The sequence below is a fragment of the Acanthaster planci genome, linkage group LG08 (assembly GCF_054643075.1).
Source record: "Acanthaster planci isolate LZ-2023a linkage group LG08, COTS_SCS, whole genome shotgun sequence".
Taxonomy (NCBI): Eukaryota; Metazoa; Echinodermata; class Asteroidea; order Valvatida; family Acanthasteridae; genus Acanthaster; species Acanthaster planci.
In genome coordinates, this window is record NC_141784.1 from 6530367 (window position 1) to 6543119 (window position 12753).

Genomic DNA, 12753 nt, shown 5'->3' on the forward strand with positions numbered 1-12753 from the left:
TCGATACAACTTTCTGAGTGTCATCCATTCTGTATGGTCAACCTTTGATCACCATTGCTACATGTACATGTGTGATTGCCTTTCTCATTCGACTGTGCTAGTAAGCCTACTAGTACTACTATCATGTACATGTAATGTACATGTACTAGTACATGCACAGTATGGGATATGGGAGCGCATGGACATGTACATGTACATTGTAGGCACTCTCCCATTGTAATTATAGCCACAAACATTGTACAGTCCAACACCATGGATTATTCTACAGAATCCAATTAATCCTAAATCTTCAAGGATGTTTACCAAGAATTTCCTGAATTATTTAGAGATCTACTGCTGTGCAGAATTTTAATGACTATTCTGTATAAAGTGCTTAAGTCTTGGGTCTTGAGACTTTTAATCCTTATCTACATGTAGCTACATTGTACATGTACATGCATTGGTATTTAGCTACCGGTATGCTAGGATGGTGTAGGAGTGAAGTCACAGACAAGGTGCATAATTAAATGAAGAATACATGTAGGTGCCTATCAACAGTGCTTTGGAAGATAATGATGACATGAGTGTGGATAAAAAGAAAAACTTCAAGCTTGGCACATGCCTACATGTTTTTGTTTTTTCAAAACTCTCCAGCCGTTGCCTGGGACCATAATTCCAACACAGCCTGAGTTTCAGAAATTGTCACATGTACGTACAAGCACTAGTAGATTTAATACTCAGGATCAAAGGATAAGAATTGATCCATTGACCTTCCACTTTTATGCTGTAATTATAGGAAGCTCTCCTACCCGTGGAGATATGAAGATGCATTGCACAATCATCTTTAGGAGGAGAGCCACAGAGAACTCTGCCAAATCCAATGAGCTCCAAAAGCTGGGGAAAAAACTTAAATCTACTGAACAAATTATAGTGCCAATTGCCAATCATGAAAATTAATATTCAGTAGTGGAAACGGTATACTGTACGTTAGGCACATACTGTACATGTACACGATCTTGTGTCCGTGGAAGTGGCTACATGTACATGTAATGTAGCTGTAGTAAACTATTTGATTGTTTCCCATTGATGCGTATGTTATTGCCAGCCGCAATTTAGACGACAAAGCCTTACAAATAATTGTGTGAGACATGGAAGCACATACATGTACGTAGCACATACATGTGCATGTATATCACAGGCAGCAAGAATTACTTTCACTTGTTTCTACCTGCATGTTCATGTACATGTACAGTATGTACAGTATACATGTAGGCTGCCATGCGTACTACAATGAATGCACTTACAGTAGGCCTATCCTGAACACTTCATTCATTTGTTGTCTCTGTGTTGATAATGCCAGCTGATGTGTCTGATAGGCAACAAATCAATAATTCCCCATCCCACCATCAATCATTTTGTAGGTCAGACATGTCAGATTTGTTATTACAATAACTGTTAAAGTGTTAAAGTAAGCAGGGCTTAGTCAATGTGAATAATTCACTGTTGAATATTCAACCTTTAATTCAATTGAATATCCAAATATTCCGTCATACCAACCGACAGATTGTTAAACAAACCACAAACTCAGTTGCAATAATGCATACAATGTACATGTACATTATAACCACTATTACAGCTTCTCTAGGAGTATCTCCAGCCTCTATTTAGCAGGATTTCCATGTAAAAGACGAACAATACTTCTTGCCCTGTTGAAAATTTCTAATATTCCTTCTAAATCTTTTAATGAATAATTTACTTTTTGAATCGTTGTGGGATTTCTGACACTTCTCATTTCAATCTGCTTGAAACAAGCCTCCATAGGGCAATTTTCCTCATCTAAAACAAAAGGAAATTCTGTCTTCCTTTTAATGAGTTTGCATTCGAATACTTGTATTCAAATTCGGAAAGTAATATTCCAATATTCGATAATCGATCAAATATTCGGATATTCTGCACAGCCCTAAAAGTAAGCCATGAAATCAACATACAGCTAATGAATTAAAAAAGACACTTACACATGTAAATTGTATGTTATGTGATATACTGTACAGTTTACATGTACATGTACTGGTATTGAGCAGCATATTTAAAGCACTGATACACTGTTTTTACAAGTTTGTTATGGGGGACAAGTGATTCCAATTGGGTTTAGGTTTGAAAAAAGTGTTGTTGAATGGAATTTCACATTTGCCATACACGCATACAGTCACAGTGTACATCTGTAAGCTGTGAAAATTCTCTGCATTTGTTTTCTTTCCTTAAATGCATGCATGTACATGTACCTACCAGAAATACATGTACATGTACCTACCAGAAATACATGTACATGTACCTACCAGAAATACATGTACATGTACCTACCAGAAATACATGTACATGTACCTACCAGAAATACATGTACATGTACCTACCAGAAATACATGTACATGTACCTACCAGAAATACATGTACATGTACCTACCAGAAATACATGTACATGTACCTACCAGAAATACATGTACATGTACCTACCAGAAATACATGTACATGTACTGTACCGGTACTATACATGTACATGTTTGATTTCCACATTTGTAACATGTACATGTATGGTACATGTGACTCCATGGAAACCTTTTTATCCCCTAATGACAACTTATGATTTTCTGTCATTGACATTTCTTTCTTTGCTAAATTACAATATTTACAAACTTACATATTTCTAATGTAATGGACCAGTATTTGGCTATGCTGCAAGTTAAACAGAGTGAAACTTGGGCCATGTTTGTTTCACATGGATCTGGATCACAATCAGTGATCTGTCATTGGTTTACTGACATCAAAATTCGCCTAATGGATGTACGAACTGGTATAAGGATCACTGATCGCGATCCAGATCTGTGTTGATAACAAACAGGCCCTTTGTTGAGAAACCTCAGCAAATTCACTGCTAGGGAAATTAACACTTGAGGTAGATCTTCAGGGGAGTGTCGGCGGCAATTATCCCTATGAGGGGTAAATGATTTCATCCTTGTTTATCCATGTTTACTGGTGGTAACACCAAACAGAAAGGAGGCTTTTATGCTCCACACCTGCATTATTCACAGGGTTTTCTGCATTGTCTGTCCTAATCTGATGACTCTGTACCCATCCATTTGAAAGTTTAACAGATGATTTTTGTGTATTACAGTGTTTGTCCACCCTCTGGTATGTTATTGTGCCAAACTGCTTTCACAAGCCATAAATGTACACAGTTCGTTGGTTACCAATGCAAAAGAGTCTACATAAGAGCTTCACATCTTGTTCATCACTCAGCCAAGCTTGATTGTTAACCCACTCGAAAAATCCTCACTTGGGAAACTGCCCAAAAAATGACATGCTTGACTGCACCCTTTGTCAAACAAGCGTAAAACCTTTCAGCAGGGAAAGTAATTGTACATGAACTTGTACACACATACATGTACACTGTACATATACCTACTCTCACTCCTATGCATCCTGTTTCCTCGGTGCACAAATAAATTGATATGTCTTACCAGGATACATGTACATGTAGGTGAGTTATTTAATTTGTCTTTTGTTTGTCATAGATTGTACATTGTACATGGGTCTGTTTTGACTACAGAGGCTCAGAAATAGTCTTACGATAGAATCAGATATGACAAACACTGTAAGGGTCGATGTGTTATCATGTGTTCCACTTTTCCTGGTAGGCATATATATACATTGTACCCTTATGTGCCAGCCTACAGTACCTCAGTACTTGGAATATGAGAGCTGATCAGAGTTGGTCAGTTGATTCCCTGTACTGTTTGCAAACTGATGTGATAAGCCCTGCTTGCCTGCTGATTCTCATGGTAATTGAAGAGAACAAGCACCAGGAAATGAAGACCTTAAAGAATTAATAAGATGCTCTAAGGAAACCCAGTGGATGTGAAACTGGGGGGGCTTGCTTCCTTCAAATGTGACACATAAAACAAGTACATACAGTAGTTTACATATACATGTAGTTTCCATTTATGGTGGAAAATTCCTCGTGACACCCATTCATCGCAACGTCAGCGTCAAAAGTTTCAAAATGTACAATGTATAAGTGTGCTACCGGTAAATGCACAAAATATGCATAAAAATGAACATTTTCCTGCTAAATCCATGCACATTTGTGGGTGTCAATGTGACAAGTAGCCTACATGTACGGTACCAGTACATGTACATACTCATTGGCCTACCAGTCCTTTATCTGAAGAAGAGAAGAAAATAACAGGAAATGTTCATTAATGATATTTTGCACGTAACAGCTCACTGTCTTTGATAAGCAGTAACTCTCAGTAATGACATCTGTCATATTTTCGTCCAGTTTCACGCTGTACATGTATAACCTTACATGTATGTAGCGGATTGTGAAACATTATCTTTGATGATGCAGCTTTTAAAATCCTTTTGTGAACTGAAAATATCAGATTTTGAGAAAGTAGTCTTTAGTGAGGTTTTTTCCCCGCAATTAAGCAATTTTCAGATTCAAATCTAAATTGCCTTGTTACTGTTTACAAGGTCGTTAAAAAAGTTTAAGAAATTTGGAGAGAGCACGAATCCGGTGGAGGTTTCTGTAGTTTGAAAATTATGTCACCATGTGAAGGAATCCTATGATCACAACAAATACAGTGTACATGAAAGAGCATGCCCCTGTGAAATGGCATCATTCAGAAAGCTAGTACATCTTTGGTCTAGCATTTCAAAGTGATAAGATTCACATGTACATGTTTGTTGGTCCCTGGTGGGCTGGGGTTTTCAATTGTTCTCAGATTCATTTTGTGTAGTGTCATCACGGGAGCCCAAAAAACCATTTATCAAAGCTACATGTATCAAAAAATTCTAATGAAATGTATACATGTATATTCTGCTTTGTTAATTCATGGGAATGTTATCAGTTTATTAATCTGATACCAAGTCCAGTACCACCTACATAGTACATACCCGTACATGTACGGGGGGGGGTTAGTTTTTATCAGTAGTCCTAAATGATAGGGTCGTGTAAGTGCTCAATGCTCTTTGAACAAAACAGCACTTATTGAGCTGTCAATACTGAATTTAATATGGAAAATAAATTGGTTGCATATCTTGAGCATAGTGGTTGAACGTTCTACACAACGCACAGATGTGTACATATACCGGTAAGGAAGATCATTACACGTACTTACAGCAATACATGACAAATGTATTGCCTGAACTACCGTTCATGTGTGTGCAAAAAAAACAAAACAATGGATATTGAAAATAAAGAGGAGGCCCCAGCTGTATTGTGACGACATGAAGCATTCTTCCTATTGTAAGTGGCCAATCAGCCCATTGGAGATCCTTGTAGGCACCCATTGTCACTGTACTCTCAAGGAGATCAGCAAGGAAGTGGCAATGTACAATGTACCTTGTACATGTACATGTATACTGTATGTACCGTACAACCTTGAACAAATGAACTGTCAGTAACTTTTGACTGAAACCTCTTTTAAGATTAATTGAGCACTGTACAGGTACATGTAAATGTACTTTCTTTGTACGTTTATGTGACTGAATCATTTGCCAAGAAGCCAACCAATGGCAGTTGCTATATTTCTGCGAGGTTTGTGTAATGTTCATTTCCAAGTGTGATACTGTGCATGTACCTCACAAGACTTTTCCTACATGTACATAGAGCTCCATTGATACGAGCGTATGATGAAGATCTTAAATTGGAGAGGTTAGTATCACTATCTCAGCTGTTTAGATACCGGTACAGTGTTAATTGCATTGTACATGTACATCGGTAAATATCCGTGTCTTGTTAGTTGTGGTTCTAATTCATGGTAATTTTGTATACTGCAAGTATTTATTTTGTCTCTTTTGAAAGAGATGTCCATTTTGAATTCCCGGAGTTCAGTGGCACTGAGATAATAACATTTTGATTGATGACTTTTGCTCCCAGACAACCATGTCTGGGGGGGGGCTGACCTGCCTTACTAGCTTGAGGCCTGTGCAGGAAAGTCTAAGCCAGCCCAAAATCCTGCAGTCCTCTGTCACCCTGCCTTCTGTCACTCTGCCTTCTGTCACCCTGGCCTCTTTATTGCAAGAATTCATTCTTTTTCAGTTTATCCTGGTGTTTGCTTGGTCACTCTTGTTTCCTGGTTGAGTCACTGGATGTATTGCTTTGGTATGCCTGTATGAAATTGTGTAGCCCCCTACATACATGAGTATACATGTGTAATATGCACTAGAACTACATGTACATGTACACCCTAGTATCAAGTACATGTACATGTGTAATATGCAATAGAACTACACCCTAGTATCAAGTACATGTACATGTGTAATATGCAATAGAACTACACCCTAGTATCAAGTACTTTTTGTACCAGTATTTCACAACCAGTTATTCGCTTGGACTCACCAACAGTACACAGTTCCCTTGTCATAAGAAAACAGGGAACTCCCATTTTTCCATTATTACATCCCTTCCCTTACATGTACAGTACATGTGACTTACTGGTATCATACCAGGTGTTTTTTCTGACTACATGTACATGTACCTTACTGGTACCATACCAGGTGTTTTTTCTGACTACATGTACATGTGACTTACTGGTACCATACCAGGTGTTTTTTCTGACTACATGTACATGTGACTTACTGGTACCATACCAGGTGTTTTTTCTGACTACATGTACATGTGACTTACTGGTACCATACCAGGTGTTTTTTCTGACTACATGTACATGTACCTTACTGGTACCATACCAGGTGTTTTTTCTGACTACATGTAAGTCAGGAAATATGTTTGTGTTTGTAGGTGCAGTGATGTATGGTACTTGTACATGTACTGGTAGGTACAGTGTACATGTACATGTACTGTACTTTTCATTCACCAAGCAACTTACACTGGAAAATTGAGACCAAATTCTTCGGGGAGGCATAATTCTTCAGTCAGTGCAATTTTTCGGTATTAGACCCCCCCCTCCTTAGAGCTGTGTCAGGTGTGATTGGATGGAGCTTACAGGTACATGTATCATTTTGATGTACATGTACATGTATGTACAGTGTACATGTACTAGTAAGCTGCGGTACCAGTTCATGTTATTTTGGGCCGCTGAGTCATTGTTATTGTTCACCAACTCATTTCTAGAAGTACAATGTACAGTACGTGCAGGTATTGCCAAGTTGTCCGTTACAGTGTTCTGGAGATCCTGGTGACTGTGTATCTTTTCAAACACCCATTGGTGTCCTCAGTGTTCCCCAAGTTGTTGACTGGATTGACCTCTAAAGGTGACTGAAGGTCTTTCCAGCAACACTCTGTTGATACAACAAGTCCATGTAGTGAATCAGTGTTGACTGATTGGCATATAACTGGAAGCGTGGGGGTCAGGTCAAAGGTTACTGGTTGCTATGATGCTTGACAGGTGGAATGTCTTGGTGTAAAAGGAGACTTTCACAGTCAACAACCCTTTTGAAAAACTCTTTGACAGCTTAGTTCAAGGTGTCTAACATGAACTCGCATTAGTATTTGCCCCCAGAATCAACACCTGAATAAGTACCAGGACGACACTGGAAGCATTCTTTTGTTTCATCAAGTTCACTCAAGTGCTGCCCTAACTTTGTAAATCTTTTATTGCAAAAAACTTTCAATTCATGAGAAGTAATGTCAGTTCAAGACATCACTGGGATTGAGAAATGAAGTCGGAATTGGAACATAGATGCAGTAGCAAAATTTTTAAATAAACTCACATGGAATATATTGAATGAAGACAATGTGTGGAAGGTGGTTTGGAGACTTATCCTAAATTTGCTTGAGGTTTATTTGTTTTCGATGGTACATGTACATGTTCTGGCAAACATGAACTGTAAAATTAAATTTTCTTTCTTTTTCACCTCGTTATTACATATTACAGGGTTTTTCAGCCAGGAGATTTAAGCCAACATGCGGTTGATATTCCTGACAGCAAGTTCAGTTTGTCTTCAGCAGTTGATTAACACGTAGGAGTAAGCTACATGTCTCCAAGGTATGTTCCAGTCCCTTTATGCTGCACTTAACTATAATGTAACATGTACCTGTATTTATTGTAGTCTGTCCGAAAATACAGGTTTAGGCCTCTGTATTTTCTTTATCTCCATCCCTTCAAATTCAGAGAGGTTCTTTTGTCATGAACTCATGTTGAGTAATGTCCGGAAGGAAAATGGTGAGATTCAGGCTGCTTTCACCTTTCGGCAGAACTTGTGTAAATCTTACCAGGAGGGTCCATCTTCCTACATGCACACCTGTACTGGTACATGCACACCTGTACTGGTACATGCACACCTGTACGGGTACATGCACACCTGTACCGGTACACACCTATACTGGTACATGCACACCCATACTGGTACATGCACACCCTACTGGTACATGCACACCTGTACTGGTACATGCACACCTGTACTGGTACATGCACACCTGTATGGGTACATGCACACCTGTACTGGTACATGCACACCTGTACTGGTACATGCACACCTGTACTGGTACATGCACACCTGTACGGGTACATGCACACCTGTACCGGTACACACCTATACTGGTACATGCACACCCATACTGGTACATGCACACCCTACTGGTACATGCACACCTGTACTGGTACATGCACACCTGTACTGGTACATGCACACCTGTATGGGTACATGCACACCTGTACTGGTACATGTGTCAGGGAAAGAGATAAGCCTAGTTTTTCCTCTTATGAAGAAAAAAAAAGTGAAGCACCAGTGTACACTTTCACCTTTATTGGCAGTATTTAATTTGATTTACAGTAGTTTTTTTATAATTTATATTTTTATTTTCCTTGAGGGGTATTTGGTTGTAATATTATGGACATTAAATATCCTCGTTGAAATTTTTAAGTTTCCACTGAAAATAGACCACACCAATGAAACTAAGTTAAATAGCAAAAATTCCAAGCATCTGGTGATCCAAGGAATTCTTTTTGTGGGACAGGAGCTAAACACTTCATAAAGTCTGCTGAAAAGGAAGAGCAATACTATTTTAAAGGAAATGTGAAAAGAACTCCATACAATAACTGGGGTGAGTTTCATAAACAGCCCAGCTTTGTTACACAGGCTTTTATCGATAGTATCAAAACCTTCCTCATTCATATTGAGTACATAAGTTCAGGGTGATATGAATCTATACAGCTTCAACCCATTAAATTTATTTTGTTTAAATGTAAATCACACTGGTACTGGCACTGGTTGTGCTTGATTTAATTAAGCTGGATGACATGTACAGTACCAGTAACACATTGTCAGCATACATGTACATGTAGGTAATGTACATGTATGTACATGTACCTTAAATTTACCAGTAGAAAGTGACCCATAACTTCGGAAAGTAATCTTTCATTTGATCTGTCTCATACATGTACATGTATACAGTACATGTACCGGAACATGTACACCCTTCATAATGTATCAGTGAGCTACATGTATTTGTCTTGGCTTAAATTTTTGAAACTTATGCGTGGATGGGTAACCGCTATTGTTATCCTCAATGTAATTGTGAGTGTGTTCTGCTTGATCTGTACTGTGAGAACTTCATCGCATCCAAGCAACCGTAGCTACTGTACATTATTGTCAATCGCCTACCCCCTGTCGCTCTCTCTCTCTCTCACTATTTATCTCTGCCTATTGTGCTTACAGGTATACATGTAGCCCCCCATCCAGTGCCATTGCTGGTGTCTGGGGTTTTCTTCTGTTTCCTATCCAGGGTAGTGGTTCCAGTAGGTGACCTGGGTAGGTGACCTGCTGTCACCCCAGGTTGTGCCATTGTGGCAACAAAGTACATGTACTAATACTTATTTTTCCATATATATTTTTATATCAAAGACAAAAATCAACAGAATTTTTATATTACATGTACCGTATTTGTACAACGTGCATGGAATAAATTGGTTTAGTACCAGTACATACATGTGCTGTGTAAAGTACGGTACGTGTACATACATGTACATGTAAATGCATGGTACATGTACATGTAGGTACAGTACTTTCAACTAACACGAGTATCTGGTTACCGAAAAGCCTCTAAGGGGTGGGGTCAGGGACCACCTTTCCTTTTCCATGCATTTTCTTCACTGTCACGGCGGCACTGTTGTTTTAATGATAAATCTCACCAAACTTCCAGGATGTTTTTCCTCTCGTCTTTTTTCACACTATTGCATACTGTTCTCCCTAGAGAGTATCTTTTTCTCCAAAACAGGGCAGAAAACAGTATGCTACCAGGAACTTTTTCCATGAACATGTTTGGTGCGAGGTAGCGGAACCTGTATACATACATTGTACACGAGTACAGTGATAACAAAACCCTCAGTCAGATTGACTTGAAATCTCAAGATTTGTAAGTACTGGTACTCATGGCAGATCGTCACATTTGCCATGCTTCAAGAATATGACTCAGTTCTCATGAAACAGCCAAGATCTTGAGGAGGTGATTAGAATCTGCCACTCTCCAGTTTTGAGAAGGTCCTTAAGGCCCTGTGGGGCTATCTTTGAAGTAACCACTGAACCCCCCCCCTCAGTAATTGATTAAAATGCCATTTTGGGCGTTTTCAGTGGCAAAGGATACATGTATGCCTGACTCTTAATCATTTAACCTTTGGTCCAGCAAAATTACCGTGAAGCTGTCACCACAAATTCTCAAATGATTTAATGAGAGAATATGACTAACTCAAAGATGCAGGGCAGCAAGAAATTCTTGGTTTTCCCCATTAGAATGGACTTAATACATTTCTGCAAGACCCTCAAAGTTTAGACCTCTCTCATGGATTTTTTGGATGCTGAGTTGCTGTTGGCAAAGGCGATTTAAGCAGAATTAATAGAGCAGTTGAACAAAATGGTATTTCCAAAAGCTTTTTGGATATCAACTGGCAATAGAGAATACATTTTTTAACGTTAAAGAGATGTGCATGTATCCTGTTGCTTTCAAACTTTCCATAACGTTTCGAGGATTTTAAGGTCATTTTTATGCATTTGATGTCCTTGATGTTGATTCAAGATCTGACAAACCCAAGGTTAGATACTTGGTAGAGTTGTTCTGTACAAATTGACTCTGACATTGAGAAAAAGTGATGTGGACCTTGACAAGACTTTTTTTAAGACTGAGGATCCTCTTTGGGGATATACCGTACGGTACATGTAAGTGTTGGACGCTTTTACATCCCTTGGCTCTTATAGCCTCATCATCTCTGAAGATGGAAGTTATAGATTTTGAAAGATGTGCCAACTGGTGGTTTGTGCATTCAGGTCAAGGTTGGTGTGTGACAGGTATGGTACATGTAGTGAATAATGACCCCTCTGGATTACATGAGTGTTTCTATCATGGCCACCAGACAGGAAATTGGGCACAACTTGGTAGAGGGTTTTCCAATGGGACATGAGAAAGTGTGTGACCTGTTTGAGATAACCTTGCATCATGGAAACTTTTACAATAAGGAAATTAGTAATTTAGTTTTCAGGATTTAATGATGAATGTGCATTTCTCACTCACATGTATGCTCATTGATTAATTCCACACTTTAAAATCTGTGCCCCTCCATAAATAAATACTGTACTTTTCTAGAAAATGTTGATTTCAGAGTTTGAAGACTCAAAATTACATGTATTCATATGAATTATATTTTATCAGTTGTATAAATGTATTTTCAGATTTTAATTTCTAAGTTTTATCACTAAATGTGTATCCCGTCAGTACTGTGAGCCCCAGGCTTCAGGTGGGGAGAAACTCAGTTCCTGACAGTCATTGACTTGGTGTCTTTGATACATCTTTCCACCATGGCTGAGGAATGTATGAAGATATGTTTTTATGATAAAAAAATTCACCCCTCATCTTTTGTTTTTCAAGAAAACAATTCAGAAAGTAATTTCCATGACCATATCATCACCAAGTCCCAAATTTCTGCTTTACAGTAAGTACTGAGTCTGTGAAAACAAACCAGACTGGTAAATTCAGGGAGATTACAGACTACATGTGTGTGTACAAGTACAGTACAGAGTTTGTTGACTTTAGTGTCACCCCAGGTCATTGACTTGTTTGTCTCAGGGCTCTTGGGCATGAATACTCTGTTCTGTCAAATTTGTCAGGACTGATTGCACCCCTCTTAGAAATGGCCATGTCCAAAATGTACCGTACTTGGCTACAGCTGAAAATGAGACAAGGCTTCGGGAAATGAACATCTGGTAACTTCCACTAGCCACAGTCAAACTTACACTGAGGTGAAATGAAGCTACTACATGTAGCTGGCAACTTCCACTAGCCACATACATTGTACAGTCAAGCATACTGACTGTTATAAGGAATGATATATATGGAGCAGTTCTAAATTTTCTCTTTACTCTTACATACATAAATTGTTAAACAGTACCATCACATGTACATGTAGGTCTATAATGCCCCACTGTGTTCACGTAGGGCGGTATCGTACAACAAACAGTTTTGAATCTACATGTACCGGTACATGTACTTGTACGTATAAGTGAGCCTGTACCATGTTCAGTTTTAATTTATGTATTTTGATTGCAGCATAGCTCCAGCTTCTGGAGGAAACTGTTAATTTTCATGATCTGATGATAAAATCTCAGAACATTCCCCATGTGAATTAACATTCTGCTACATTGTACATAAATGTACATGTACCAGTTCTGTTACTACATATAAGTACATGTACAGTGTACATGAGGGTTAAATACATGTACCGTACATACAGTACGTACATGAACATGTACTGGGCAAAAACACAC

The 12753-nt window shown here is 38.6% G+C and overlaps 1 protein-coding gene across 5 annotated transcripts in view; it reads left to right on the forward strand.

Annotated features, from left to right (window-relative positions):
* LOC110987755 (uncharacterized) overlaps positions 1-12753 on the forward strand; it is a 29151-nt gene that overhangs the window by 4365 nt on the left and 12033 nt on the right. For 4 of the 5 annotated variants that reach the window (XM_022250787.2, XM_087139845.1, XM_022250785.2 and 1 more), the window contains one exon: positions 7875-7985. The gene's annotated coding sequence lies outside the window, so the exon portion shown is untranslated. Of the gene's footprint in view, positions 1-3396; positions 3515-7874; positions 7986-12753 lie in introns of those variants that run through there. The other variant, XM_022250786.2, reaches the window with a different exon arrangement.